Below are 27,905 nucleotides of genomic sequence, written 5' to 3' on the forward strand. Positions count from 1 at the left end.
CTGGGTTGGCATGCCTTTTTATGGTAACTAGAGAGTCAAGGGATTGAGATAGATTGGTATACAAGACTGCAAATACAATCAAGATATGAAGCAGATCGTAGACAATATGGCTTTAACTTGGGGAAATCAGAACTGGATGAAATATTGACAGGAACAGATGAGAAAATGATTAAGAAATTATATAATTATTTATTGCGTATTAGACTAGAAGATGAAATAATAAAAGATATGATAGCATGGGCAAAGAATTTTGGATACACCATAGAATTGGATAAATGGCAACAACTTTGGGAAAGATATTATAAATTAACAATGGCAACAGCCTATAAAGAAAACCTGTATAAAATGTTTTATAGACGGCATATGCCACCAGAAAGATTAGCTAAGACGTTTAAAGATAAATTAGCCAAGTGTTGGAAATGTCACCAGTTGCCGGGATCATACTATCATATGTGGTGGTTGTGTAAAGAAGCAAAACAATATTGGGTGAAAATACAAACATGGTTAGAATGAATAATATAGAGTTAAAACCAGAGATATTCTTTTTGGGAATTTTACCCAAGAATTATAGTAAAGAAGATATATATTTGATTATTCATATAATAACAGCGGTTAGAATTGTATTTGCACAAAATTGGAAAGCAGAAAAAATCCCATTGGAAGAAAAAATTATAAAGAAAATTTTAGAATGTGCAGAAATGGATAATTAACATTGAGAATAAAAGATAAAGAGGAGTCGATGTATTTCAAGATATGGGATAAATTTTATGATTGGTTAGAAAAGAAACATGAATTAGGATATAGAGATAAAATAGATACAAGAATAGATGGGAGAAAACAATTAGAAAAATAGATACCCAGATGATGTCAAGTAAAAGGAGAAAGGGGGGGGGGTAAAAGAGAAAAAAATGAAATATTATAAAAATGTACGCAAATGATGACATGAAAATAAATAATAATTGAATAAGAAATTGAAATGAGAATAAAGATAATTAGGAAATTGGGGCTGCTCCAATACCACTTTAGATTGAACTGAAAAGAGAAACAACAGGAGAGGGGAAGGAGTAGAGAGAGAGAGAAGAAGGGAGAAGCGGGGAGAGGAGAGGAGAGGAGAGGAGAAAGAAGAAAGGGAAAAGGAGAGGAAGAAAAGGGAGGGGAAAGAGGAGTAGAGGAGAAGGTTAGAAGGGGGAAGAAGAAAAGGAGTGGGGGAAGGGAAGGGGAAGTAGGAAAGAGAAGGAGAGGAAGAACGAAGGAAGGAAGGAAGTAGGAGGAGAAACAGGAAGGAAGAGAAGGGGAGGAGAAGAAAAAAGGTTGGAGTAAAGGTAAAGGGTAAAAGAGCAGCCCCAAAAAAGTAAAAATGAAAAATGAAAGTTAAAAAAAATAAATAAATGAAAAATGATGGAAATGACTGTACATTTAAATGTGTTTAGGAAAAATAAAAATAAAAACTTTAAATAAAAATAAATAAATAAATATGAACCAATTGCCAAGCGGCTACATTTTAATCACATGACCATGGAGATGCTGCAAAGTTTGTAACTGTGAAAAATAGTCATAAGTCACTTTTTTCAGTGCCGTTGTAACTTTCAATGGTAACTAAATGAGCTGTTGTAAGTCGAGGTCTACCTGTATTTATTGTCATGGATACTGCTGGGAAAGTCCTTTGCACTGGATCCAGTTTAAACAGACGTTCTCAAAACCAGTTTAGGACCAGTTCTGAAGACTTTTTTGGGTTTACAGTTATAACAAAGGCTAACTAAAGAGAACTTGTTCCAAAATGGAATCGTGATTGCAAATACACTTTTTGTTCCGTGTTGCTTTAAATCTGGGCTATAAAATGCTGTTCTGGCTGCTGAAATCTGCAGAAGGAAGCAGGGTTGGTTGGGAGATCATTTTACAATCATGTTGGTGAAACTTTCGAAGAAGCTGAATGGGTTAAAGGCAGAAAGTTCAGCAGCTAGAGTAGATCCAGAAAATAATAATAATAATAATAATAATAATAATAATAATAATAATAATAATAATAATAATAATAATAATAATAATAATAATAATAATAATAATAATAATAATAATTTTATTTCTATACCGCCCTTCTCCCGAAGGACTCAGGGCGGTGTACAGCCTATTTAAAAACACAGAACAAAACAACGATTAAAATTTAAAATCATTAAATAATTAGGCTCCAATTAAAATCCCAGAAATTTAAAATACCCCAATTTAAAATCGTTATGTTAATAGCCCGGCCTGGCGGAACAACAGGGTCTTCAGTGCGCAGCGAAACACCTGGAGGTCGGAGATCTTACGTATTACTGGGGGCAGTTCATTCCACAGGGCTGGGGCTCCCACAGAGAAGGCCCTCCCCCTGGGTGTCGCCAGCTGACATAACTTGGCCGATGGCACCCTGAGGAGATGTTGAGTCCTCTTACTGAATTCCTTTTCCTGTAGCTCCTTTGGCTAAAACTTTGAGTTTGGTGTTGCCGTTTAATTTTGCTGGGCTAATTTCAACAGTTTGGAAAGAGTAAGTTAAATTTGAAACTTTCAGAAAATGATTAGATCAGAGAATAAGAAATCCAGGAAGGGGGAGGTGGGGAGGTTAAAGGGAAATTATCCTTGAGTAAATAATTTCCTTAAAAGAAAAAACAGTGATGAAGCTCCCACAACTTCTGAAGGTAAACTGTCCAGATTCCCAACATCTTTTCTCCAGTGTGGTCACCAAACCTGGATGCAGTATTCTGTGTGGGGTCTTACTAAGGCTTTATAGATTCCCTGCAAGTCTCTTGAGATGGAGTGGCAGGATTGACCTAAAAGTAAAACTGAGCAGTTCCAGCCTCTGATTTCATTTCTCTGCCAGCCCCCCCTCCTTCCAAAAGCACAAATGGTCAGAATGCAGCAGCTTTTAAAAAAGAAATCTATTCCCCCACTCGTGAAATTGTTCTTGGGAGATAACAGATAGTCTTGGACTTGCAAAAACACTTGAGCCCAACATTTCTGTTGCCAGGTGAAACATTTGTAAAATGTGTGTTTCCCCCCCCCCCCATTTTATGACCTTTCTTGCCACAGTGGTTAAGTGAATCACTGCAGTGGTTAAGTTAGTAACCTGGTTAAGTGAATTTGGCTTTCCTGTTGACTTTGCTTGTCAGACGGTCACAAAAGGGGATGACATGACCCCGGGACACTGCAACCACCATAAATATGAGTCAGTTGCCAAGCATCTGAATTTTGATCACATGACCATGGGGATGCTCTAATGGTGTAATATAATGATGCTGTAATGTAAGTGTGAAAAACTTACACTTACCACTTAAAGTGGTAAGTCACTTTTTTCAGTGCAGTTGTAACTTCGGTCACTAAATGAATTGTTGTAAGTCAAGGACTACCTGTATGCAGTTCCTGAGTCTGGAAGCTCCATTTTTTCTTGGTTGTTGCAGTTATTATCTTCTCTTAAGATAGAAGAAAATGACCTTTGCTGCATCTGAAAGCACTTCCTTCGATTGTTCGGCTCCAATTTTCCGCCACTATTTTTAATAAATCTTTCCTGAAGCTCTTAAAAAACCAAGGATTTTCTGGACAGTTTGTAAGAAGGGGAAAATCCCTTTTGCATTGGTCTTCTGTGCCCCGACTGTATCCTGTTTCTTGCTACTAAATAACGCAAGGCCATGGCTTCAGGCTCTTGACTGCATTCCCCTAACCACTGTACCAATATGTTTAAATGTTTTAATTGGTTTGTTAATGCTTTTAATTATGGGGCCAAATTTATATATATATATATTTTAATTGTATTTTAATATTTGTAGTCTATGTTTTTACGTGGCTGTACACCGCCCTGAGTCCTTAGGGAGAAGGGCGGTATACAAATTCAAAATAAAATATAAATAAATAAAAAAACATGCCCAGTAGCTGTTTGGGGACAGGACTTATTTCCCTTCATTTACAAACGTTTGACAAGCTTCTCCTAGGTGGCCGAAGGAAATTTATTTCCAACGTTTGGGTGGTGTTTTTTGTATTTTGATTATGAAATTCCGACATGTGGAGTTTCAGCCTTCTATCTTGGTGAACTCCAGATTTTGAACCTCACAATTTCCCAGCCAGAATACAAGTAATCCTAGAGATACAACTGTAATGAGAACTAACTATTATGGATTCATTTAGCAATGGTGACAGTAGTTTGGTTAACTAACCCCAACCCATGCTGTCTGTTATGCAGCTATTAAATGAATGTGCAAGTTGCAAAATAGGTAAGGTGACCAGATTTTAACATTGGTAAAGAGGGACACCATTGTGGGTGTGGCTTATTTTGTGGGCGTGGCTTGGATGTCATGTGACTGGGTGGGCGTGGCTAGCTGGTCATGTGACCGGGTGGCCATGTCTATGTGTATAGGGACTACTCAGAGGGCTGAAAAAAGTCATTTCTGACAGGTCCTCGCACTTTTGACTGGTCCTCACACTTACGACCATCCTCACATTTATGCCGTGCAGCATTCTTAACAACCATGTCACTCATTTCACAACTGCTTCTCTTCACCATGGTGATAAGATAGGGCAAAAAACGTAAAATGTGAGGACAGTCGTAAGTTCGAGGGCTGGTCAAAAGTGCGAGGACCAGTCAAAAATAACTTTTTCAGCCCTCTGAGTAGTCCATATGCATAAAAGGATACAGCAATAGAGAGGGATGAAGGAAGGGAAGGGAAATTAGAGTAGGAGTGAGGGTAAGAGAGAGAGGAAGAGAGGAGGAGAAGGAGAAAGGAAGAGGAAGTAGGGAGGAGAAGAAGAGGGGGGGAAGAGAAAGTAAGAAGGAAAGAAAAGAGAGAGGTGGTAGGTTTGAGGAGAAAGATTGCTGTACAATAAAAAAGATGAAAGGGAAGAAAGCCAACCCCAAACAAATATAAATATATTAAGATAAAGAATGAATTGTTAAACTTTAAAGAATAAAAGAGAACAAATATGAATAAATAGCAATAATTAGAAACACACATACAAAAATACAATGTATTTTCTTTGAACAGAATATTTGGCTGGTTCACAAATTTAAACAGTGTTTAAATTTAAATTTAAAACTGATCAGCTGTAGGGCGGTCCTTTGAAGCCCCGCGGCAATAGTTTAAACAGTTTTTTTCCCTCTAGCCATCAGCTGGGACTCAGGAGGCAGCTGGGACTCAGGAGGCAGAATGAAAAATCGGGACTTTTTTAAAACGCCGCGGGACGCGGGACAAATTGCTAAAAATCAGGACTGTCCCGCCAAAAGCGGGATGTCTGGTCACCTTATAAATAGGACACTGGCTACCTCAGTGTCAGGAAAAGTCTCCGAGGCTTAGCCCAGGCCCAGGCTTCCCCCCAGATAACCCTAGGCCTCCTCCATCCCCACCTCCCAAGACACCTATTGCTCTAGTTCCCAACACTTGGTTCCCCCCAGGCATCCCTAGGCCTCCTCCACCCCCACCCCCAAGACACCTATTGCTCTGGTTCCCAACCTTGGTTCCCCCAAGGCATCCCTAGGCCTCAACCCCCACCCTCCAACACACCTATTGCTCTGGTTTCCAACACTTGGTTCCCCCAAGGCAGGGGTGAAATGCTACCAGTTTGCTCCGGTTCAGGGGGAGCCCCCCCCCCAGGCCTCCGCACCAAGTACCTCCCAGGCCTTTTCCCACTCCCACTGGCTCTCTGCAGGCCTTAGGCCATTCTGTCACGGGGCCTTCCAATTACGATTGCACCTTGCAGCAGCTGTTTAACGAGACTGCTTTGCTTAATTGCAGACTTAGGCTTTCCTTCCAAAGGCCTCCCATAACCCATCTCTTAGGTCTCCCCAGGCCTCTCCGTCCCTCATAGAGTCTCCCCAGGCCTCTCCTTCCTAAAACAGGGCCCCTGTAGTCCTTAGGTCGAAGTCCAACCCTACCAGGCCTTATAGCGTCCTCCTCTTTATCTTTTGAAGACATCTGAACCCTATATTGGGGAAGGAGGGTAAGACGGAAATCTCTCGGCTGTATGACTATTTTTTTTTTAAAAAAAATAAATTTTATTAAGTTTTTCAAGTTAAAATCAACATAAGACAAAAACATTGATTATACCTAAAAACAAAAACCATACATTCCTCTCCCTCCCTCCCCCATTCATAACACTAAGCATACAGACACGTCTATCCCGGCAGATAATATTCCTGCCCTCATTAATAAATAATTATGCCCACAACACAGAATAAAGTAAATAATCCCCAAGTATGGTTTTCATACAATTATCTTTCAATCTAGATAAGTATATCTCTCCTCATATTGATTTAGGCCCTCACTTCATCTCAATCCTTTTATTCAACCACCGATACCAACTGTCCCAACTTTGAAAAAATTCAGAATCCTCCTTTTCTTTCAACCTATACGTCATTCTGTCCGCTTCAGCGCACTCTAATACTTTATTTATAATTTGGGCACTAGCCGGTATCTCTTTTTCTTTCCACTGTTGGGCGAACACTATTCTAGCTGCAACTAAAAAATGTAGAGTGAGATACCGTAATTATCTCTATCCTTCCTATAATGAGATTGAACTATAGCATAGGTCCACCAATCTAGCCTAATTCCTTTATCAGCCAAATCTTCCCTAGATTTTAATATCCCTTGGGCATCCACAAGCTCTTTATATCTATAAATATTATCCTGTTTAAGAGTTGTTGGATATATCGTCGCTTCTGTTGCTGAGAACCAGGTTGGGATCTTGGTATAAAATTTTCCTCTAATTATGTCCCAGGTTTCCAGCAATATTCGCCTTAAATAATGTCTCTTAAAATACTTATACTGTTCTCTCTCCATAACAGTGCATGCCAACCGTGTTGCACAGTTTAGCTTTGCTAGAAAGCAGTATTTTCTGCTTTCTAGCGAAGCAAAACCGTGTGGCACAGCTGATTCCCCTCCCCTCGCTGTTCTACTTACCTTCCCAAGTCTCCTTTTGGTGTGCACTGTGCATGCAGTGTGCACATGCGTGGCCAGCGAACTGATAGCAAACCGGTTCAGATTTCACCACTGCCTCAAGGCCTTTTCCTCCCGTACATCGTCCCACGAGGCTTTTCCTCCCCCCCGTCCCCAGGCCTTCCCACAGAGTAACCCCCAGGCCTTTTCCCACTCACACTGGCTCCCTGCAGGCCTTAGGCCATTCTGTCACGGGGCCTTCCAATTACGATTACACCTTGCAGCAGCTGTTAAACGAGACTGCTTTGCTTAATTGCACACTTAGGCTTTCCTTCCAAAGGCCTCCCGTAACCCATCCCTTAGGTCTCCCCAGGCCTCTCCCTCTCTCCCAGAGTTTCCCCAGGCCTCTTTCATAAAACAGGGTCCCTGTAGTCCTTAGGTCGAATTCCAACACTACCAGGCCTTATAGCGTCCTCCTCTTTATCTTTTGAAGACATCTGAACCTTATATTGGGGAAGGAGGGTAGGATGCAAATCTCTCTACTGTATGACTATTTCATGGAAGCAGCCGTTATTTTCACTGTGCCTGGGATTCATCGCTGGGCCCTGAAGTGGATTTGTGGAAGTGGCTGCCATTTTGCCACGACTGCCTCAGGCCCGAAATGGCGGCTGCTTCTGGGTCATTGTCATGCAGGAGAGGGAAAAACTGCTCTGTTTCGCTACCTTAACACTGTGCAGAAAGCCTTAAGGAATTGTGGGTGCAACTGAAAATGATGGCTGCCTCCTTGAGATCTTGAAAATTTACCTGTGAAATAGGTAATGGGCTTGTGGGGAGTAGGCCCGAGGCCCAGTGAAAAAAAGCAGTGTAACATTTCAAATGAAAAGCTTTTCTGCCTTGCAGATGAACCTGGTGGAGAAGAGCTGTAGGAATACTGAGTTGAGGAGAAAAGAGATCGTGGCTTTAATCACAAGATCTCCAGGTATATTAGCAACTCCTGCTGTGATCTCTTCTTCTTGGAAATGCCTGCTTGTTACCCTTTGATGGCTGCTGGGTGACAGCACCACCATATTGCTGACGTACATGTTTCATCCCCCTTTGAGTTGGTGATATGAGGGGAAAAATGTACAATGGAAAATGTTTCATTTTAAAAAACGCATTGTGTAAGAACAATATTTTTGACAAGGAAAAAATGGGTAGTGTCAGTATTGCTATGAACAGTTGGGTAAGGCAAGATGCTCAGACTTGCCTCAAACTGTGAGATGGGCAGCAAATAAATTTATTAATCAATAAATTTAATAATAAAAAGGTAACATAAACATCTTTTGTCAACTCTCACTCAGTTGCAAGGTCTCCACACATATAATAGTTTCTAACCAACTACCATTGTTAACCTACTTGTGCATTCTGTATCTCTACGACCGATCTGTCTTCCTCAGCTTCCCTTCCCTCCTCAATGTAAAATGAAAATTTCCAATTTCAATTCTACACCAGTCCAGCCACTCTTTGTGGCATTTTTCAAGTATCATTAGGCAGATTTCAAGGGTTTTTTTAAATTAGTATTATTATGAGGGGTGCACTTCCTTATCCATAAGGTCTCTCCTTTTTTATTTTTACTATGCTAATAATGAACTTTACTGATTCTGAAAAATTCCATCTCTTTCTTCCTGTCTGACTTACAGAAAGGAGGGATGCATTTTTAAAAATGACTTCAAACTACTCTCACTACTCTCACTAAGGATGGGAAGTTTTTGAAACATTTTATATGATATAAATCTTCTTCTTGTGCCATATCCATCATCAGATGTTGGCGATCCTATTTTTATCAATAGCCGCGCGAAAAAGTGCTGCTGAATTTTGTCCAAACCAATCCCTTAGATTTTGAAGCCATGATGTTCTTATTCAGCCTGGAGCTCATTTGCCTTCAATCTTTTCCTGGAGGATTAAATGAAGTGTGCCGTATTTTTCTGGGTGTCGCATCACATGTCCGAAATATCCGAACTTTCATTTTTTAATTTTAATGGTTTTTTAATGGTATAAATAGGTGACTCAAAAGATTAGTCAGATTAGCATTGATCGTCATTACTTATTTTCCAAGGGTGTGTCATCAGCATTTCATCAAAAAATTTCATGGACTACGGGATAATGTATAGGAATTAATGGCTAAAGCTAAAATTTCATGTTCATGGATATTCCAGAGGAAAAATTGCAGACCACAGGAACCATGTTCACTTTGAACATTTGGAACTAACCACAGATACATACAAACTTTTCAAATTGTTATTTCCTCCAGGGTTACCTTCTCTTTTCCATTACCTGATTTGGGAGTCGGGGTGGGGAGAGCGTATCACGTTTTTTTTAAAAAAAAGAATACAGAGTTAGTTTTTTTTCTGCTTTAGTCTTTAGAATTGCTTTGTCTGGTTTAACAGTATAATCAATTGCGAAAGTTATTTTCAAATTTCCCACAACTATTTTTTTTTTTTTAATTTGATTTATATGCCGCCCTTCTCCGGAGACTCAGGGCGGCTTACAATGCGTTAAGCAATAACCTTCTTACTTTTGTATATTTATACAAAGTCAGCTTATTGCCCCCACAATCTGGGTCCTCATTTTACCTACCTTAGAAAGGATGGAAGGCTGAGTCAACCTTGAGCCTGGTGAGAATTGAACTCGCAGTAATTGCAGGCAGCTGGTGTTAATAACACTGTTAATAACAGTGCTTTAGTATGCTGCGCCACCAGGACTCTATGATTGATATTTTGTTAACAGTGGGAGAAAGTAGTGCCTAAATTTAGGATAACTTAGAATAGGCAGCACAGAGAAGTAGTGGTAATTATATAGTCGAGTACTATCTGTATTGCACTTTATACAACCTATTTGGTGGCAGCTGTTAACCGCATGCAACAATTGTAAAACAAACAGCCTGACTAGGTGAGACAGCCTGACTAGCTGGCTCAGTGGCTAAGAAACTGAGCTTGTCGATTAGAAAGGTTGGCAGTTTGGTGGTTCAAATCCCTAGTATAGGTCTCCTGCGTGAGCAGGGGGTTGGACTAGATGACCTCCAAGATCCCTTCCAACTCTGTTACTGTTACTGAGTGGTCAGTGGGGCACTTGAGTTTACTTCTGCATACCCCTTTTTCTGGTGACTCATAGATTCCCTACCCAGTTGATTCAATTTCATTCAAACACGGCACTTGTTAAGTGAATGCTACAATCATTAAGCAAACCCATTGTTCACTAGGGGTATAAGCATGGGTTTCTGGCAAAAATGTAAGTCATGGTCATGTGACTGCAGGATGCTGTGAAAGGCCACAACTGCAGGCTGCTTGCCAAGCACTCAAAATGTCATGTGACCCTGGGTGGAGCCCCTCCGCCCCCAGTCCTCAGAAGTTCAAATCTGGGTCATAAGTTGTTTTTTGAATGGTTGCTAGATGGCTGGTCGTAAGACGAGGACTATCTGTAAATCACAGGCTTGGTCTTGTCGAAGTTCTGTGTCTACCATCTGCACAGCTATAGAAGAGCAATATTGTCAATAGCAGTAATTGCAAGAGGGATCTTGGAATCCGAGTGGACAATCACTTAAATGTGAGCCAGCAGTTGTGTGGCAGCTGTTAATAGAGCCAAGGCAGTGGTGGGCTGCAGTAACAGAGGGATAGAATCAAGATCACATGAAGTATTAGTATCGCTTTATAGAACCTTAGTAAGATCACATTTGCAATATTGCATCCAGTTTTAGTCACCGTGATATAAAAAAGATTTTGAGACACAGGAAAAAGTGCACAGAAAAGAGCAACAAAGGTAGAGGGGACCGGAGGCTAAAATATCCGATGAGCGGGTGCAGGAACTCGGTATGTGTAATTTAATGCAGAGAAAACAGCTAAGGGTGACATGATAGCAGTCTTTCAACAGTTGAGGGGCTGACGCAGAAAAGGGGGTCGACCTATTCCCCAAAGTGCCTGAAAGTAGGACAAAAAGTAACAGAGGGAGAATTATTTTTTAAAAAATTCCAACCTAGAATTAAGAAGAAATTGTCAGTGAGAACAATTAATCAGTGGAACAAATTGCCTCTCAACCTGTGGTTGTTCCATCAGTGGAGGCTTTTAAGAGGAGACTGGAGAGCCATTTGACTGGGATGATATCGGTTCTCCTGCTTGGAGAGTTGGTCCCTTCCGAACTTCATGAACATTTAGGGCTCAGCATGTAGCTAATCTTCAGAAGCTTAAGTAGCTTCACATTTCACTATTTTACTTGGCTCGGTTGCAAAGATAGGTTGCTAGGAGTCTAAAACAACTTGATAGCATATAATCAGTGACAACATCTTGCAAACGCCTTAGGTAGAGCTGGGACAAGCGTGTTTTTTCGCCTTCTGTTGGGAGATGGGGGTCACTTCTGCGCCTACAAAGCCGTCAATACAGTAGCTGCATCTGTGGTTGATCCTTAAAGGAGTTAAAACCATCAAGTACTGTATTGCTAGAAAGGAATGAGGAAGAAGAGAAGCACAGAGGAACTTCCTGTATCGGATCCCTCATGGGTGGAAGGTGGCTTGCAGAGCGGCTTTTGTGCTCTTCCAAAAGTTGAAGCATCAGCTGGAAGGTGAGTTGAGGGCAAGTTGGAGGAGAGGCCAGAAGCAAGTTGGGCTATTTGGTTTGGATGCTGCCAACCGATGCACATTTATGATGGTCACAACATCCCACCATCATGATCCCCATTTTTGACCTTCCCAGCTTGTTTCTCATAGGCAAAGTTAGTGAGGATGATGACAGTCATGTGAAACTGCCTTTAACAACCCACAGTGGTTTGCTTAACAACTCCTGAGGAACAGATGTAAGTTGGCAGTTATGTGACATCATGCTTCATGATCGGGCTGCTTAGTGACACAGATCCCAGTCCCAAATGTGAGGACTCCTTGAAAGGGGATGTCACCAGAGGAATTGTGGACAGGAGGACAGTATTTTCTTATCTGGAGCTGAGGACTTCCATCGGTATAACTGGTGTTTCAAATTTTGCAGAGGCTTTAGGCATCATTTCATCAGTTAAAGCCCCCACATCTCTAAATTTAGCTCAGAAGGTTTAATTGTAACCATTTTGGGACATTTTTCAGGCTGAAAACATGGATTTTTCACATATATACATTTGTAGGTGTAAATGTAATTCTCTCTGCAGTTGGATAATCTATCCCTAGTGCTTCCAGATATTCAGTTATGTGAAAAACAAAGTACACCCTCTTTGAGTGGTATGGTTATATGTATCGGGAAATCATCTGGTCTTTACACTCTTAAAAGTAGGTAAATACAACTTCAGATGAACAACAACACATGACAAATTACATCACATCATCATCAATGATGGGTTTCCCTTACCTTTGCTAACGGTTCATGCATACACACCACTTCTACGCCTGCACAGAGCATATTTGATGATGTCCAGGCGGGTGGGCGGAACATCCTGCCACCGCTACTACTACTTTAAGCCGAACCGGGCCGAACTGGTAGCAACTGACCACTAGTCACCATGTATTTTACAAAAGGAAAGCCAAAATGGAGGAGCCACATGTGAAAACTAACACCTTATGATTCAATATCTTATAGAGCCACCTGTAACAGCAGGAACTTCAAGGAATTGTTTTCTGTATGACCAAAAACAGTCTCTTGCATTGTTGTGGAGGAATTTTGGCCCACTCTTCTTTACAACATTATTATTATTATTATTATTATTATTATTATTATTATTATTATTATTATTATTATTATTATTATTTATTGGTTAATCTTTAGTGAGATTCACAGCCTTTGAGGCTGGTTAATAGCTCAGCAGCTCGAGTCCTAACCAAGGACCTAGGAACTGTTAAGGTATCGTCGGAGGATGTAAGCTGTTCCGAGTAAGGTGGTTTTTTGTAGAGTCAAAATGTTCAAGTCTGGCAAATTTAGAATTTCTAAATAGCGGGGTAGCCCTTTGGGTATTGCTCCAAGGGCTCCAATTACAATCGGGACAACACACGATTTCTTTTTCCACAGTCGCTCAACTTCAATTTGTAAGTCCCAGTACTTTGTGATTTTTTCTTGCTGCTTATCTTCAATTTATATTATTATATTTATATTTATATTTATATTATATTATAATATATATAATTTATAAATTATATTATTTATATTATATTATTATTATTATTATTATTATTATTATTATTATTATTATTATTATTATTATTATTTTATTTATTTATTTATTTATTTATTTAACTTTTATACCACCCCCTCTCCCGAAGGACTCGGGGCGGTGAACAGCCAAAATTGAAAACACACAATACAAATATTAAAATACATTAAAACGAAATTAAATTATCTTTGGCTTCTCCAATTTAAAACCCCTTGCCCATAAAATTCCCAATTAAAAGATTTTTAACCCAGCCCAGCTTGCTGAAATAAGAAAGTCTTCAGGGCCCGGCGGACGGTTCGGAGGTTCAGGATTAGTCGTATCCCTGGGGGTAGTTCATTCTAGCGGGTGGGTGCCCCCACAGAGAAGGCTCTTCCACGGGGGGTCACCAGCTGACATTGCCTGACAGACGGCACCCTGAGGAGGCCCTCTCTGTGGGAGCGTGTTGGCCGGTGGGAGGTTATCGGAGGCAGAAGGTGGTCTCGTAAGTAACCGGGTCCTAAGCCATGGAGCGCTTTGAAAATGAGAACCAACACCTTGAAGCGCACTCGGAAGACCACTGGAAGCCAATGCAGCTCGCGCAGGAGAGGTGTCACATGGGAGCGCCATGTCGCCCCCATAAATACCCACGCGGCCGCATTCTGTACCAGTTGGAGCCTCCGAGTGCTCCTCAAGGGGAGCCCCATGTAGAGACCATTGCAGTAGTCCAGGCGGGAAGTGACGATGGCATGAGTGACCATGCATAAGGAGTCCCGATCCAGAAAGGGGCGCAACTGCCGTATCAGGCGAACCTGATAGAAATCCCCCCTGGCCACGGCCGTCATATGCTCTTCTAAAGACAGCCGTGCATCCAGGAGGACACCCAAGTTACGCGCCCTCTCCATGGGGGCCAATGTCTCGCCCCCAATAGTCAGCGATGGCACCAGCTGACTATATCGGGACGCCGGCAGCCACAGCCACTCTGTCTTGGAGGGATTGAGTCGGAGTCTGTTCCTCCCCATCCAGACCCGCACGGCCTCCAGGCACCGGGACATCACTTCAAGGGCATCGTTGGGGTGGTCTGGGGTTGAGATGTATAGCTGGGTGTCATCAGCGTACAGATGACACTACACCCCAAAACCACGGATGATCTCGCCCAGCGGCTTCACATAAATGTTGAACAGGAGAGGCGAGAGGACCGACCCTTGTGGCACCCCACAAACCCACCTCTCGAGAGGTCCCACCACAACATTTCAATTGGTTGGAGTGAGGTCTGGACTTGGCTATTGCAACACCTTGATTCTTTTCTTTTTCAGCCATTCTGTTGCAGATTTGCTGGTGAGCTTGGGATCATTGGCATGGAAACAAAAGAGATGGGATTTCTTCTTTGCTCTACCAGCGTAAGACTAGTGAAGAGCTAGCGCTGATAAAGCAAAGAAGACATCTGATCGCTTGTTTCAATGACAATCCTTTCCTCCCCAGCCAGTGTAAATGTCGACAAAATCTTCTTAGATCGCTTCGCCAGCATAAAACTAGTGCCGGTGTAGCTAAGAAGAAATCGTAGTAGTTTATGCTAACTGGAAAGAAAAGGATTACAATGGAAGCAAAATAGGCCTGATTTCTTCTTAGCCCCGCTAGCACTAGCTTTACATTAGTGTTGTGCTGGTAGAGCAAAGAAGAAATCTCATCTCTTTTGCTTCCATGGCAATCCTTTCCTCCTCAGCCAGGGTAAATCACTAACGTTTTATGCTGGCTGGAGTGAAAGGATTGCCATGGAAAGAAAAGAGTTTATATTTCTTCTTCTTGATTATGCCACGTGGCCCAGCTGACTTCCTGAGCTCATCAGAAATTTCGTAAGTGAATGGTGAAGGGGGAATGGGGTTTGGGAGGAATGCATAGTATATTGCAAAGCAGGCCAACATACTGGGGTCTGGGGATTGTGAGGACTGACAGGGCAAGATGGAAGGGAAATAGATGGGTGGGTATGCTGCAGCATCTCTGCAGTGAAGGAGTCAAGGACTCCCGGGGTGGGAGGTGCTGCAATAATTCAACTTTGGAGCAGATTCGTATTTAGCATTTGGGGGAGTGTTGTAACTTCAGAAATTCGTTGAATGGCCTGTCGTACCTAACGGATTACCTGTACTTCTTTTTCCACATCTTCTGCAACCCTTTCATAAACAATAAAGCTTACACTTTCTTTTGAATCTTATAGACAAAGATGATGCCAACATAAGCACACTGGACAACTGAGAATAACAAGCAACATTGAAAAGCAAAGCAAATTGAAGCAAAAATAAAAATATTTTCTATTTCCTTCAGAAAGCCGCAGAATTCATCTACTTCATCAGCAGGTAAGAGACAGAAAAGAGAAAATCATGAAGAGATTTGCAGCTGGAAAAAGTAGATTATATAGAATTTAAGAATATCTTACTTGAAAAGGTCAAAGGAGATCATTTTTCCGTTCAGAAAAAGAGGGAAATATCTGGAAGCCAATGGGGAAGAAAATGTCAATTGTATAGTCACATATGGCAGCCAGTAATTTAGGCACCAACAAAATAAGGAATCACACATACTTTTGACCTCCTCAAGAATGTCAGTGATGGAAAAGCTCCATAGATGTGCCTATTGTGGGAAAAGTAAAGAGTTCAAATCACAAGAGTATCCACACTGAACAAAAGCCATATAAATACTCTGAATGTGGCAAAACTTTAGTCAGAATAACTCCCTTGCGATTCATAGAAGGATCCTCATAGTAGAGATGCCCTACACCTGCTCCCAATGTGGTAAATGCTTTTGCAAGCATGACAACTTGGTGGTACACCAGAGGATTCACACAGGAGAGAAACCCTTTAAATGTCCTGATTGTGGGAAAGGTTTCAGTGTCAATTCCAGCCTGGTGAGACACCAGAGGACTCACACAGGAGAGAAACCCTTTAAATGTCCTGATTGTGGGAAAGGTTTCAGTCAGAATTCCCATCTCATTGACCACCAGAGAACTCACACAGGAGAGAAGCCCTTTGAATGCCCTGAATGTGGGAAAACCTACAGTAAGAATTCCCACCTGGTGATACACCAGAGGATTCACACAGGAGAGAAACCCTTTGAATGTCCTGATTGTGGGAAACGTTTCAGTGTCAAATCCAACCTGCTGATACACCAGAGGATTCACACAGGAGAGAAACCCTTTGAATGTCCTGAGTGTGGGAAAAGTTTCAGTCAGAGTTCCCATCTCATTGGCCACCAGAGGACTCACACAGGAGAGAAACCCTTTGAATGTCCTGATTGTGGGAAAGGTTTCAGTGTCAAATCCAACCTGCTGATACACCAGAGGATTCACACAGGAGAGAAACCCTTTGAATGTCCTGAGTGTGGGAAAAGTTTCAGTCAGAGTTCCCATCTCATTGGCCACCAGAGGACTCACACAGGAGAGAAACCCTTTGAATGTCCTGAATGTGGGAAAAGTTTCAGTCAGAGTTCCCATCTCATTGGCCACCAGAGGACTCACACAGGATAGAAACCCTTTTAATGTCCTGATTGTGGGAAACGTTTCAGTGTCAATTCCTATCTGGTGATACACCAGAGGACTCACACAGAAGAGAAGCCGTACGAGTGTCCTGATTGTGGGAAAGATTTCAGTATTTCGTCAAGCATCCCTAGGCCTCCTCCACCCCCACCCTTCAAGACACCTATTGCTCTGATTCCCAACCCTTGGTTCCCCCAAGGCGTCCCTAGGCCTCCTCCACCCCCAACCCACAAGACACCTATTGCTCTGATTCCCAACCCTTGGTTCCCCCAAGGCATCCCTAGGCCTCCTCCACCCCCACCCCCCAAGACACCTATTGCTCTAGTTCCCAACCCTTGGTTCCCCCAAGGCATCCCTAGGCCTCCTTCACCCCCACCCACCAAGACACCTATGGCTCTAGTTCCCAACCCTTGGTTCCCCCAAGGCATCCCTAGGCCTCCTCCACCCCCACCCCCAAGACAACTATTGCTCTGGTTCCCAAACCTTCGTTCCCCCAAGGCATCCTTAGGCCTCCTCCACCCCCACCCCCCAAGACACCTATGGCTCTAGTTCCCAACCCTTGGTTCCCCCAAAGCATCCCTAGGCCTCCTCCACCCCCAACCCACAAGACACCTATTGCTCTGATTCCCAACCCTTGGTTCCCCCAAGGCATCCCTAGGCCTCCTCCACCCCCCCAAGACACTTATTGCTCTGGTTCCCACCCTTGGTTCCCCCAAGGCATCCTTAGGCCTCCTCCACCCCCACCGCCAAGAAAACTATTGCTCTGGTTCACAACCCTTGGTTCCCCAAAGGCATCCTTAGGCCTCCTCCACCCCCATCCCCACCCCCAAGACACTTATTGCTCTGGTTCCCAACCTTGGTTCCCCCTAAAGTAGTAAAGTAATAAATAAAGTAAAAGCGGGTCCAGCTAGATGATCACTGAAGGTCCCTCTTTGTTCATAATATTGTAGACGGGAAATGTTCTTGCAAATGTATCCAGCACGTAGGCAAACACATTCCTTTCAAATAGGATTTGTAAAACAAGGCCCCTCAGTTGTCACAGATAAAGACAGTCTGGTGATTTACACTTTGAAGGTCAGAGAGACGGAGATGACCATATTATTGTTTCAACAAGAAGATAATTTGAATCTATGCTTCAGTAACTTCTAAAAAGAATTATAACTGTTTTGCAAAGATAGTAACAAACTCAGTAATTAAGGTATGTCATTTTGTGTAACAAATGTCTGTGGTGATAAGAAATGCTGACTTCACAGAATCCTTTGTCTGACCATATATAAAGACTGAGATCTTCTTTCTTTCTTTGTTCAGACTTTCTTTGGTAATGATACCGGTCTGATCCTTTATTGCAATAAATAAATAATAAACTGATTCTGTCTGCCCTGTAGGGATGTTTCTTTAATTCCTTCTTCCACAACAAGGGAGCCAATGTTGTCCGAAGATGCTTCTGTATCCTTCTGGCCAATATGACTATAGGCTGACGAGTGGCTCTTAAGAGAATTTGGCTTTCCTGTTGACTTTGCTTGTCAGTAGGTCACAAAAGGGAATCACATGATCCCAGGGTACTGTGACCGTCATAAATATGAACCAGTTGCCAAGCGTCTGAATTTTAACCATATGACCATGGAGATGCTGCAAAGGTTGTAACTGTGAAAAACAGTCATAAGTCACATTTTTCAGTGCCGTTGTAACTTTCAACGGTCACTAAATGAACTGTTGTAAGTCAAGGTCTATCTGTTCTTGGCTTTCCACCGGCCCGTGTACGCCAATAAACCCAGCCGCTCAGACGGGGTAATGAAATGTAGTTTAATGGGAGACAGCAGCTCAGCTAAGAAGCCGGAATGCATGCATGCAAGGCAAAAACGCGGCTAACATAACCGCCGGCGGCGCCCCTTAATGCCGACCAGCTGGGCGCGGTTTGAAAGTCCCGCTGCCGGGCGTGCGCGGATGACGTTATCACATCCGGACTCGCAGCCGCCCTTCACCGGCAGCGCCGCTGCAGGTTTGTTTGTCGTCGCTCCGCACCGCAGCGCCATCCGCGATCCCCGCTAAGGCCCCCGTGCACCCCAATGCCTAGTCGCCCCTCGTACCCCACCACCATCACCCTGTGCCACCCACACCTCCCACGACCCCCCACGCCACCCACGCCTGCACCAGAACCCCCTTCCCCGGGCAGCTGCGGTCACGGGCATGGTGTCGAGTGCTGTGTGATGCTCGACAGGCGGCTCCCCCTCACCAGGTATCCGCCTAGAGAAACAGAGAAACAACATCAATTATTACCGATTACGTTTTGGTTTTGGTTGCGGTTTTTGGGGTTTTTTTGTGTGGTATTTTCGTAATAGTTTCGGAGCGTTTATATCGGTTAATAAAACCCAGGACGCTTTCAATTCGGGATAGCCTGTCCACCTGACTAGATACTGTAACCGTCCCCTATGGTGTCTGGAATCAATGATGTCACTGATCTCGTAATGCGATCCTTTTATTGGGCCGGGGAGATTTTGGGGACGACGGGGGTCGTTAGCTGGTTTCAATAAACTGGAATGAAACACTGGGTGGATCTTTCCTAACGAAAGTGGTAGTCTTAGTTTGACTGTTACCGGATTTATGATTTGTTCTATAGGGAAAGGACCTATATACTTGGGGCCTAGCTTTCGGCTTGGGAGTCGTAAACGTATGTATTTCGTGGAGAGGTACACCTGGTCTCCTATTTTGAAAGGCGGACAGGCAGCCCGGTGTTTATCCGCCTGTTGTTTATATTCTCGTGATGCCTTCTCCAGAGCTTCTTTCACCTGTGGCCACGTTTTCTGTACAGCCTGGGACCAGTTGTGGGGAGTTGTGTCCGTTGGAGTGTGGGGTTCCAACTCTGGGATGGCAGTAAATTCCCGCCCCATCACAACCTGGAAAGGGGTATACCCCGTGCTGCGGTGAACCGAATTGTTATACGCTACCTCAGCAAAAGGTAACAAATCCACCCAGTCAGTCTGTCGATATGACACATAAGAGCGTAAATAGCGCTCCACCATAGCATTAGCCCTTTCAACGGCTCCGTTGGTACTAGGATGGTAAGCAGAACTTAGCCCTTGAGTAGCCCCGATGTCACGAAGGAACCCCCTCCAAAACCGAGCCGTGAATTGGACCCCCCTGTCGGATATAATCCGCTTGGGTACCCCATGTAAGCGGTAGATATGGTGCAGAAACAGTTTTACTAATCGTCGTGCCAATGGTAGACCTTTACAGGGGACGAAATGTGCTTATTTTGAGAAGAGGTCTAGCACCGTCCAGATTACAGTATAGCCCCTACTGTTCGGGAGGTCTACGATGAAATCCATCGAGATCTCTTCCCAAGGCCGAGTGGGTTTTGCTACAGTCTGGAGTAGTCCTAAGGGTTTCCCAGGTCTTGGTTTTGAGCGAGCACAAACGTGACATTTCTGAACGTAACCCTCAATTTCTTTCCGCATTCGAGGCCACCAAAACTGTCGCCTGGCCAGGTGCAATGTTTTTAGGAATCCAAAATGCCCCGCGGGTTTCACATCATGGCATTGCTTAAGAACTTGGTGTCTCAACGCAGCGGGGACATATAATCTATTCCCCCACCATGCCACCCCCATTCGATGAGTTAATATCGCTTGGTTCTTACGTAGCCAGACATCGGATGCTGATGCCGTTTGAAACAGGGAGAGCCATCCATCATTGTCCCGATTCCCAACAGCGCATGTTTCCGTTTGCACCGTCGGTATTAAAGCCTGTAACGGACTGGTTTTATCATTGCCATACTGCGGCATCCGAGACAGAGCATCAGCTAGAAACATCTTCCCCGCTGGTTTATATTTTAATGAGAAACGAAACCGCTGGAAAAACTGTGCCCATCTCACCTGTTTCGGGGATAGTTTTCGGGGCTCCTGGAGGGCTTCTAGATTTTTGTGGTCCGTCCAGACTTCGAACGGATGCTTACCACCTTCCAATAGATGCCGCCAGGTCTGCAACGCCCACTTGACGGCAAATGCTTCCTTTTCCCAAATAGCCCAGTTTTGCTCCGATGCCGTAAACTTTCGCGACGTATATGCACTGGATCACATATCACCCAATCTGTCTTTATGTAAAAGAACTGCTCCAATGGCTATGTCGCTGGCATCTGCTTGCACAATAAAAGGCAGTAACGGGTCTGGATGTTTCAGAACAGGCTCCCTGGAAAACAGGCTTTTGAGGTTCTCGAATGCCTTTTGGCATGCGGAGGTCCAGGGCAATAGGTGCCCCGGTTTTGGTTTAACTCCAGATGGCAACACTCCTTTTGTGCGTAAGAGGTTTGTTAATGGTAAAGCTATCCTAGCAAACGAAGGGATAAAACGTCGATAAAAGTTCGAAAACCCTAGGAAGCTCTGTAATTGCTTCCGGGTACGTGGAGCTTGCCACTCTAATACTGCCGTCACCTTTTTCGGATCCATCTGTATGCCTGTGTTCGTAATCCTAAAACCAAGGTAGTCTATTTCCGTGCGGTGGAACTCGCACTTCGAGAGCTTTACGAACAACCGGGCTTCAAGCAACCTGGTAAGTACTTGTCTCACTAGTTGGATGTGTTCCTCTAGGGACTCTGAATAAATAAGGATGTCGTCCAAATAGACTAACACCCCGCGATATAAGAAATCATGCAATATCCCATTGATTAGTTGCATAAAAGCAGCTGGGGCCCCCTGTAATCCGAATGGCATTACCAGGAAATGATAGCTTCCTAGTGGACTGTTGAACGTGGTTTTCCATTCGTCACCGGAGCGGATTCGTACTCGATAATACGCCTCGCGAAGGTCTAATTTGGTAAAGACCTTCCCGGTAGACAACGTTGTTAACAGGTTGGTTATTAAAGGGAGCGGATATAACGGCTCGACACAAACAGCATTTAATCCCCGATAGTCCACACACAAGCGTAGCCCCCCATCCTTCTTTTCCCGAAAAAGCACCGGGGCAGCCAAACGCGAGCGACTGGGGCATATGAAACCTCGTGCTAGATTCTTGTCGATGTACTTTCTTAACTCTTCTAACTCCCTTGGTGTCATCGAATACATTCGAGGTTTCGGTAGTATCGTCCCGGGGATCAATTCGATGCCACAGTCCGTCTCACGATGTGGTGGCAGTATATCGCATTTGTCCTCGCTAAACACTCGAGCAGGATCATCATACTCCCGGGGGTATAGCTGAGTATCCTCCAACCCTGGTTGTGTTCTTGCACATGGGTCTACTGTTACTGGTAACCGCAATTTCCGAAAAACCCCTTCCCACCAAATGGTTGGCTCCCATTTATCCAACCATGCAAGTCCAAGGATTACAGGTTCCACCATATGCGGGACGACTATGAAACGGATGAGTTCACGATGTTCCCCTACCCCCAAGATAACTGGTTCCGTTATATGGGCAGTTGGTTTTTCCCCAAGAATAGTCCCGTCCATCTGTTCGAATCTAATGGGATTACATAAAGTGACAATATGGAGACCTAACTCCTCCGCCACTACACGGCAGATTAGGCATCTGGTACACCCTGAATCAATTAGAGCCATCTGCTGACACTCTTTTTTAGTCTTTGGATGGCGTAGAACAACTGGTATTAAAAACGGACGCACCAGGTCACTTACCATGGGGTCTTGGATGTCGTCATCGTCCTCACTTGTCACCGTGGTGTCAGGAACACGAGCCGTCCCAGGCGAAGTACTCACGCCCGACTGTAGTGTCATTTCCGCTAGAGAAGCGCGGTCTGCCGCTCTGGACCGTCCCAGTGTACGTCCGGGCCTTTCCGTCGATGCGGTATTGAGTCCTTGTGATCTCGGGGTGGACATCCGCGGTGGCGGTAGGAGACATTCAGCTGCTCGATGCCCTTCCTGGTTGCATCGGAAGCAGCGGAACGGGCGCCTGCTTGTTTCACCGGTCGCGGTACCGGTGAACGGGGTTGGTCGGGCGAGGGATTTCTCATTGGGCCGCCCACTGGGACCCCGTTTTTGTTGCACCTGACTCACCCCCCTGGGCCTGAATTCCCGGAGGCCTACGTCCAGGGGACAGCCGCTTTGTACCAGTCCGACAGGTGGGGCCCTAAGCCACGGTATACACATGCTTGACGTATCTCCCGTCCAACCCAGACTGGAACTGGTGGATAAGGAGGCGTTCCGGCCAGGAGCGGAGCTTCCCGGCTAAACTGCGGAACTCTTTAACATAGTCTTTGGCAGGCCGACCACGTTGTCGCAGCCCTACAAGCTCCCCTTCGATCACTTGGGTTCGGGTCTCATCTTCAAACCGGACCCGTAACGCCTCCAAGAATAGTCCGAGGTCTGTCAATTCATGCGCATGTTCGCTGTGAAGGTCGGCGACCCAATCTGCCGCCTCGCCTGTAAGGACTGCTGTCACAGCTACTACCATGGACCATTGTGAGGGATATAATCTGCCGTACAGGTCCATATGACTAATCACCTGACTAAGGAACAGTGCTACCTTCTCTGATGTACCATCAAAGGTAGCCTGCACTGGCGGCAGGCCCCAATTCGTCTGTGGAGCCCATAATCCGGGGCCCCAGTGTGGTACCAGGTCTATCTGGCGCGGCTGAGGGGGTGGTGGTCTGACTCCCCCCCCAGGGGGTCGTTGCCTATCCACATCCGAACCCCCTCTTTCCCTACTGGGTCGTGCAGCTGACCTTGGTGGTACACGGGCACCATCCCCACCAAACGACAACCCAGAACTGGTATTGGCTGGGAGATGCTCACCGCTGGCCCGACTCATCCTTCGTTCTAGTCTGAACTTTGGACTGGCAATACGCTGCCTGCTGTCGGGCCCGGTTCCCTGCCACACCCCCGTTGACTCTATACTGGGCGCCCAGGGCTGCCAGGAAGGTGCATCACGGAAACTAGCCTCCCCAAACCTGTCCCGTAGTACATCCATCGTGGTCGCTCCTGGGCCGGTGGAGTAACTCCAATCGCCGTCTTCCTCATCGACCCATTTGCGTTCCCTCCAGCCCTGGAACTGGGCTTCAGTATATGGGGGGGGTCTGTACCTGTGTGCCAGTCATGTCCTGGGTCCAGCAGGGGCCGGGGCCCCAGATGTGTGCGTGTCCTCTAATCCGGCCGTTCCCCATGGCTCGGTGGTTACCTCTTTTGGGGGGTCCCTTAGCTTTGGCCGCACCACAGGCTGCACACTCGGGTCAGTCACCTCAATGACTGTGTCCTCCGCAGCCTCCTCCTCAATCTCCTCCAGCGGTACGTCCTTGGAAACCCCCTCCGCCATGACGCTCGTCCGATGTGCCGGTTCCGCGGTGAGGACGAGCTGAAAGTGAGCCGCGTTTTCTTCTCGGCTTTCCGCCAGCCCGTGTACGCCAATAAACCCAGCCGCTCAGACGGGGTAACGAAATGTAGTTTAATGGGAGACAGCAGCTCAGCTAAGAAGCCGGAATGCATGCATGCAAGGCAAAAACGCGGCTAACATAACCGCTGGCGGCGCCCCTTTATAGAATGGTCTTAATGCCAATCAGCTGGGCGCGGTTTGAAAGTCCCGCTGCCGGGCGCGCGCGGATGACGTCATCACATCCGGACTCGCAGCCGCCCTTCACTGGCGGCGCCGCTGCAGGTTTGTTCGTCGTCGCTCCGCACCGCAGCGCCATCCGTGATCCCCGCTAAGGCCCCCGTGCACTCCAACGCCTAGTCACCCCTCGTACCCCACCACCATCACCTTGTGCCACCCACATCTCCCACGACCCCCCACGCCACCCACGCCTGCACCAGAACCCCCCTCCCCGGGCAGCTGCGGTCACGGGCATGGTGTCGAGTGCTGCGTGACGCTCGACATCTGTATTTATTGTCATGCATACTGCTGGAAAGTCCTTTGCACCTGGATCCAGTTTAAACAGACGTTCTCAAAACCAGTTCTGAACACTTTTTTGGGTTTACAGTTATAACAAAGGCTAACTAAAGTTAATCCCTAGGAGACCTTGTTCCAAAATGGAATCGTGATTGCAAATACATTTTTTGTTCTGTGTTGCTTTAAATCTGTGTTGTAAAAAGCTGTTCTGGCCCTTGAATTCTGCATGAGGAAGCAGGGTTGGTTGGGAGATCATTTTACAATCAGGTTGGTAAAACTTTCCAAGAAGCTGAACGGGTTAAAAGCACAAAGTTCAGCAGCTAGAGTAGATCCAGAAATGTAGAGTCCTCTTACTGAATTCCTTTTCCTGTAGCTCCTTTGGATAAACCTTTTAGTTTGGTGTTGCCATTCTTTAATTTTGCTGGGTGAATTTCAACAGTTCGGAAAGAGTAAGTTAAATTTGAAACTTTCAGAAAATGATCAGATCAGAAAATAAGAAATCCAGGAAGGGGGAGTGGGGGGGGGAGTTAAAGGGAAATTATCCTTGAATAAATAATTTCTTTTTAAAGAAAGCATAGCATGTTCAAGCATAGCACACAGCTCCGCAATCGGTGCGGGGAAAGGCATAAAAAGACGGCGCGGAGGCGTCTCGGGTTGGGGGGGGACACAAAATGACAAAAAGAGCATCGGGGCTATTGAGTTGCAAGCGGCGTCTCTTTCTTCGATGAATTGTGACACGATCCCGCGGAGATTCGAAAGGGGCGGAGCACAATCTTAAATCTGAAGATGGGGGTAACATTTTTGAACTTCTGTTTTGGCATTGGGAATGGGTGCTGTAAAACTCTTATATGGGGAGGTGGTTAGAGGTTAAGTTACGTACAACTGTATTACTGAAACTATTAATTGAAAGGGGAAAAAAGAAAACTTGGATACTGGGAAGGACCTGGGAAATGTAAGCTTTGCAGAAGAGGAAATCAAAAAATGCTTCATCAGTGTAAATTATGCTGACTGGGGAACTCTGGCAGTTAAAGTCTCCACATCTTTACATTGCTAAGAATATAGAATCATGGGGCTGGAACGGACCTTGAAGGTTTTCTAGTCTAACTCCCTGCCCAAAGACAGGCTTTCCTTCCAAAGGCCTCCCGTAGGTCTCCCCAGGCCTCTCCGTCCCTCACAGAGTCTCCCGAGGCCTCTTCTGTCTCAGGGCCAAAATGGCGGCTGCTTCTGGATCATTGTCATGCAGGAGAGGGAGAAATTGCTCTGTTTTGCTACCTTAACACTGTGCAGACCACCTTAAGGAATTGTGGGTGCACTGAAAATGATGGCTGCTTCCATGAGATCTTGAAAATTTACCTGTGAAATAGGTGATGGGCTTGTGGGGAGTAGGCCCGAGGCCCAGTGAAAAAAAGCAGTGTAACATTTCAAATGAAAAGCTTTTCTGCCTTGCAGATGAACCTGGTGGAGAAGAGCTGTAGGAATATTGAGTTGAGGAGAAAAGGAATTGTGGCTTTGATCACAAAATCTCCAGGCTTATTAGCAACTCCTGCTGTGATCTCCTCTTCTTGGAAATGCCTGCTTGTTACCCTTTGATGGCTGCTGGGTGACAGCAGCACCATATTGCTGACGTACGTGTTGCATCCCCCTTTGAGTTGGTGATATGAGGAGAAAAAATGTACAATGGAAAATGTTTCATTTTAAAAAACGAATTGTGTAAGAACAAGACTTTTGACAAGGCAAAAATGGAGAGTGTCAGTATTGCTATGAACAGTTGGGTAACACAAGATGCTCAGACTTGCCTCAAACTGTGAGATGGCAGCGAATAAATTTATTAATCAATAAATTTAATAATAAAAAGGTAACATAAACATCTTTTATCAACTTTCGCTCAGTTGCAAGGTCTCCACACATATAGTAGTTTCTAACAAACTACCATTGTTCTTCTTGTGCATTCTGTATCTCTACGACCGATCTGTCTTCCTCAGCTTCCCTTCCCTCCTCAATGTAAAATGAAAATTTCCTTTTAATCTGTTCTTAATGTTTGTATTATGTGTTTTTATCTGACTGTACACCGCCCTGGGTCCCCAGGGAGAAGGGCTGTATATAAATTTGAAGTAAAATAAAATAAAAAATAAAATGTAAACTTAAATTTCCAATTTCAATTGTACACCAGTACAGCCACTCTTTGTGGCATTTTTCAAGTATCACTAGACAGATTTCAAGGTGTTTTTTTTTAAATTAGTATTATTATGAGGGGTGCACTTCCTTATCCATAAGGCCTCCCCTTTTTTTATTTTTACTATGGTAATAATGAAATGTAAGGTCCCAAAACACACTTGAGTCACCAGAATGCCAAAGAGAGAGACTCAAGACGAGACTTGCAAAAAAGCAGATTTTATTTATGGCCAAAAACAAAATACTGGGTGGAACTATATTCAGAACATACAGATACAATGCATGCGAGGAAATAGCCACACCTTGGGAAAGGTATGGCGTCCTTTTATACCCTCAGAGACGTCAGCTTAGTACTCAATTCTGGCCTCCTAATTTAGGTTTGTGTATTCCTTGTTGCCCTGCAAGGGGGAATAGAAACTTCCCAATTAGTCATCCTTGAGCATTTCTTTGTTTACTCAATTGGCCACTTTGGCCCCCTGGCTCTGGAAAGCAGGAGTTTATCCAGATCAAACATAAATTAGGGCTGAGGTGTAAATTATCCCTTTGTTGATGGCTGTAGTTTCAACTGAGATACGTACCATGCTTTTAGATAGATTGATATGAGTTCAGGTCAAATGGCAGGGACATACGTTTGACAACTACCAGATACATTACAGAGGCCTAATAACAATATGTTTGTAACAGGAGATACAAATAGAAAGGAATAATATGTATGATACAAATACAAAGGCATATATGTATTACAGGAACCTAATGGTTACAGAATCTAGTCTACCAGTATATCATATTCTAGTATTATTTATTATATCCTTATTATTGTTTCCTTTTCAGAACTTTACTGATTCTGGCATTTTCCAGCTCTTTCTTCTTGTCTGACTTGCAGAAAGAAGAGATACATTTTTAAAAATGGCTTCAAACTTCTCTCACTACCATTACAAGGACGGGAAGTTTTTGAAACATTTGATATGATATAAATCTTCTTCTTCTTGTGCCATATCCGTCATAAGCCGTTGGCGATCATGTTGGCGATCCTATTTTTATCAATAGCCGCACGAAAAAGTGCTGCTGAATTTTGTCCAAACCACTCCCTTAGATTTTGAAGCCATCATGTTCTTCTTCTGCCTGGACATAATTTGCCTTCAATCCTTCCCCAGGGGATTAAATGAAGTGTGCCGTATTTTTCTGGATGTCGCATCACAAGTACGAAATATCCCAACTTTTGTTTTTTTTAATTTTAATGGTTTTTTTAATGTTATAAATAGGTGACTCAAAAGATTAGTCAGATTAGCATTGATCCTCATTACTTATTTTCCAAGGGTGTGTCATCAACATTTCATCAAAAAAGGACTACAAGATAATGTATAGGA

The 27,905-nt window shown here is 44.3% G+C and overlaps 1 protein-coding gene and 1 pseudogene across 2 annotated transcripts in view; both read left to right on the top strand.

Annotated features, from left to right (window-relative positions):
• The window catches only part of LOC132711717 (uncharacterized), a 34,775-nt pseudogene extending 16,864 nt beyond the window's left edge, over positions 1-17,911 (top strand). Inside the window, exon 3 of the transcript XR_015732002.1 lies at positions 15,720-17,911. The product of XR_015732002.1 is annotated as an uncharacterized LOC132711717 (transcript). The remainder of the gene's footprint in view (positions 1-15,719) is intronic.
• The window catches only part of LOC148115793 (uncharacterized), a 31,181-nt gene continuing 14,126 nt past the window's right edge, over positions 10,851-27,905 (top strand). The window contains exons 1-2 of the mRNA XM_087884232.1: positions 10,851-11,483; positions 15,235-15,373. The gene's annotated coding sequence lies outside the window, so the exon portion shown is untranslated. The remainder of the gene's footprint in view (positions 11,484-15,234; positions 15,374-27,905) is intronic.

The sequence above is a fragment of the Pantherophis guttatus genome, chromosome 2 (assembly GCF_059756535.1).
Source record: "Pantherophis guttatus breed Tessera chromosome 2, ASM5975653v1, whole genome shotgun sequence".
Classification (NCBI taxonomy): domain Eukaryota; kingdom Metazoa; phylum Chordata; class Lepidosauria; order Squamata; family Colubridae; genus Pantherophis; species Pantherophis guttatus.